Source organism: Chaetodon auriga, chromosome 18, assembly GCF_051107435.1.
Source record: "Chaetodon auriga isolate fChaAug3 chromosome 18, fChaAug3.hap1, whole genome shotgun sequence".
Classification (NCBI taxonomy): domain Eukaryota; kingdom Metazoa; phylum Chordata; class Actinopteri; order Chaetodontiformes; family Chaetodontidae; genus Chaetodon; species Chaetodon auriga.
The window spans coordinates 15,542,777-15,546,603 of record NC_135091.1 but is presented as its reverse complement, the minus strand read 5'-3'; positions in this window follow the sequence as shown (position 1 = coordinate 15,546,603).

Here is a 3,827-nt window from a genome sequence, read left to right as displayed (position 1 = left end):
TATCTATCATGCTGACTTCGGCTTTATGCAAAGAATCACTAAAAGAAAGCTGAACCACAGCCATCAGTTTGTGGCCGTCATTTGGCAACTTAAAGAAGCATTAATTTTTTTTTTGCTTTCTTGCAAAGAGTTAGATGAGAGGGCCGAGTAGCTTAGCTTAGCATTGGAAGTCACCGCCTTAAGCCAATTTTTTTTTTTTAAAGTCCTAAACATAACCTTCTGTAAAACCACAATTTATCACTTCAGTTTTTGTACTGAATGAAAAATGGCACATGTAATTCAATTAGTGAACCGCAGAGGTGCTACAAGCCTGATTTTTTATTTATTTTTTTTTTTCTGTGGAAACCCGGCTGGCTGTTCACCCGTTTCCCATCTTCATGCTAAACTAAGCTAACTGGCTCGAAGCAAGAAAGCATGTAAGCACATTTCCCAAAATGTCAAACTACTGCGAGGATATTGAACGGATAAACTGCAGAACCTCAGCAGGCAGATAAGTTTAAAATGAAGTGAAGCGTTGGGTCAGATAGCATCTATTAAAGCTACTAAAGCTGAGAGCAACAAAACATCATGCATAACCCATGACGTGTGTGTCTAAGTGCTGTGTATTTGCAATTCTTCTCAAGCAATGCAAGCAGCAATTTTGTCAGGCTGTAGAATGCAGCTTTGGACGCCTGCCTGGCCAAAATCAGAGCTGAATACATTTTTGATTCCACTGACAAAAAAATAAAGCATTTGAAATGGAAAGTTAATGAATCAGTAACGAAATCCAAGTCCAAACTTTTGTCGACAGCAAGACAGAGCATCGTTAGGTGGTATGGGGGAGGAAAGAGGAGGGGAGGGGGGAGTTAACAGTGGGAGAGAAAGCGGGACGACGGAAGAGATAACAAGTGAAAAGGCAGGACAGAAGCGGCAGGAAAAAGAGCGAGAGAGCGAGACGCTGAGGGGGTGAAAGGTCACAACCCTGACACGTGTAGCTAGTTGAACCTTCGACTTTTAGCAGAGGTCACCACCGGGAGGCCTAAAGGGGAAGCGCTTTATTGTTCTGGGTTACGAGCTCCTCGCCAGCGCTGTTAGGAGCTCCTAAATCACACACACACGCACACGCACACACACTGCAGGTCATTTGGGGCTGCCTGGGCCAGATACTGGCTGGCCTGAGCAGATTTTTCCCCTGGTAAAGTCTTTATCCTCGACGCCTCACCAGTCTATTCCTAGAGGCTGCTGAAATGGAAAAGACGAGGTGGGTTTTATTTCGGACCATTTTATGATACGAACTAATGTATATGAAAAGACATCACCTCATAAACCAATAGAGTTCTCTTGCTCGTGCACCTACTTAATGCACTATGCAGGATATTTCACATGAAACAGGAGAGCTGCGAAATGCGTTCAGATAATGACATGAAGTGTAACGGCGAGTACAGAGCACCAGTTTGTGTGATTACATTTTAGAGGTGAAACAATCGAATTATTGATTAGTTGATTAACAAAACATTTGTCCACAGCCTGTTCTGATTACTGATTAATGGAGTCATTTTTCAAGCAAAACAAACATTCTCTGATTGCAGCTTCTCAAATATGAGGATTTCGTGCTTTTCTTTGTCATATGTGATAATAAACTTGAATATCTTGAATCCAAATTGCTTGTTTTGCGCAAGAACATAATCATCAGTTGCAACACAAGAGCACAGTGTATATTACATTGATTGAAATAATGGTTTTCAGTATTCAAAAGTATATTTATTGTACCGAAGTAGAATTTTGAGGTACTTGTACTTTACCCGAGCATTTCTTTTTGTTTCTATAACACAACTAAGTTAATTTTCAGACTAAGATTTTACATTAAAATTACATGATGATCTTATAGAATTTGATTTATTGGTGTAGTTCAAACTACCTGAGTGGAGCTCACAATATGAGGTAGCAGCCTGCTATAACAGCATAATGTGACTTGTACATTGATCCAGCAGCATTAACAATGTAATGATCTGATATATAGTTGAACAATAAATCAATTGCAATGTGCCATTTTTTCTCAAAACGAGTACTTTTACTTCTGATACTTACTTATTAGCATAATTTGTTGATACTGAACTGCATATTTCACAGACAAATATTTGAACTGTTTTACATAAAAGACGAACCGAAAAAACATATGAAATCAATTCTGTTTTTCATTTAATATTCTCGTACATTTTCAGTGCTTCCAAACAACACGAACAAACCTCACAAGGCATGTGCTGTTCTAGCAATGCGTGTCTAATTCAAACCTTTAAAACCAGATTCAAATCTAATTTGACCATAATCTGGGCCTGAACAGTAGGTGTTCCTCATTGATTTATTGTAAACTCTGGTAAGTGTCAGTGTCAGTCCAGTGCGAGAGGTAGCAGAGAGGAGTGTGATGATGATAACCTCAAATGAATTCTCCTCTCTCCACCCTCCTCCACAGTTTATTAGTTTAGGCCAGAGGCCACTTGTAGCCTTGCAGAGTGGACGGTAATTGTGTGCGTGCTCCTTAAGCACCGACCGCAGCAATAATAGACTGAATTATACAATAAATTCCCTCCAGATGTGCTCCCTCCACTCCCACCCACCCACTCCAATTTGACAGTTCGCACACCCACAATCTGTGGAAGGAGGCCTCCGTCTGCACACACACACACATATGTGCACTCACTCACCCATATACACGCTTACAAATGTACATACACACGCGCGGTGGCTTAGTTGCAGTGTTTGCATTGTCAGATTGTTTCCATACTGGTGTTAGCTTGCTGCGTTTCCTCACTGCTGGTGTAATTACAGGTCGTATTAGCTGATAGTGTTTTGCTAACCTCCTAATAGATGTCCTCCTGCCTCGGAAACCTCACAGAGAGTCCATTCAATAATAAGCAGCCTTTCTAATACCCAACACTATTAGACACACATACACTCACACGTGGGCTGATGGTTAGAAGTAGTCACATACGCGTGCACTACTTGATCAAACACAAAAAGATGCACAGCTCACATTTAAATGATGTGGCGTTTTCTATAAATTTTTGATTAGCATTAGAAATGAGGCACATGGAGAAAATGCAGTGAAAGTACATCCTGAGTAAAAAGTGCCACCCTGCATGGGAATCTGCTTGTCTATTTCTGTCTTATGGAGGAGGCAGGAGAGGAGGAGGAGAAGGACAAGAGGAAGAAAGAGGAGGAAAAGAGTGGTCAGCCTAATTATTATGTATACTGCTGCTGAAATGCGAGTCCGTTTTCTGGGGGGGATATTTCTTCCAAAATGTTTTCATTCCAGATTTTTGTGTACTTCAGCCTACCGTCATAGAAACGGGGGTTTCATATTTTTCTCATGGCTAAATATTGCCCAGCTCTCAGCCAGCATTGTGCTGATGCAGGAGGATGGTGAGAGAGTGGACCACCAGTTAGATTGGCTGCTACACTCTCCATCTTCAAGCTCTGTAGGTCTGCTGCTGTCGAGATCTCAGCCTCAGCCTGCACAGTGCCACCCAGTGTTCAACCACGGGGCTTTAGTCACAGCAAAAAGAAAATGAATAAAAGGGTAAATAGTGATAAATATGAATAAATCCATTGTGGAGGAAGCATTCAGAGCATTTACTTTAGTAAAAGAAGCAATAGACAAATATGAAAATGCTGTTTTGTACGCATTCTTCAAGTTTTGTCGGCAAAAATAAAGGAGCAAAAGTCACAGTGTGAATTAAAGGAGAACAGCCCCCCTGAGTAATGTTTTATCAAATTATTGGATCATTTTTATTGATGCATAACACATAAGCTGTATTTTAATGTTGTCTTTGGTCGAGGTGGAGTTAATT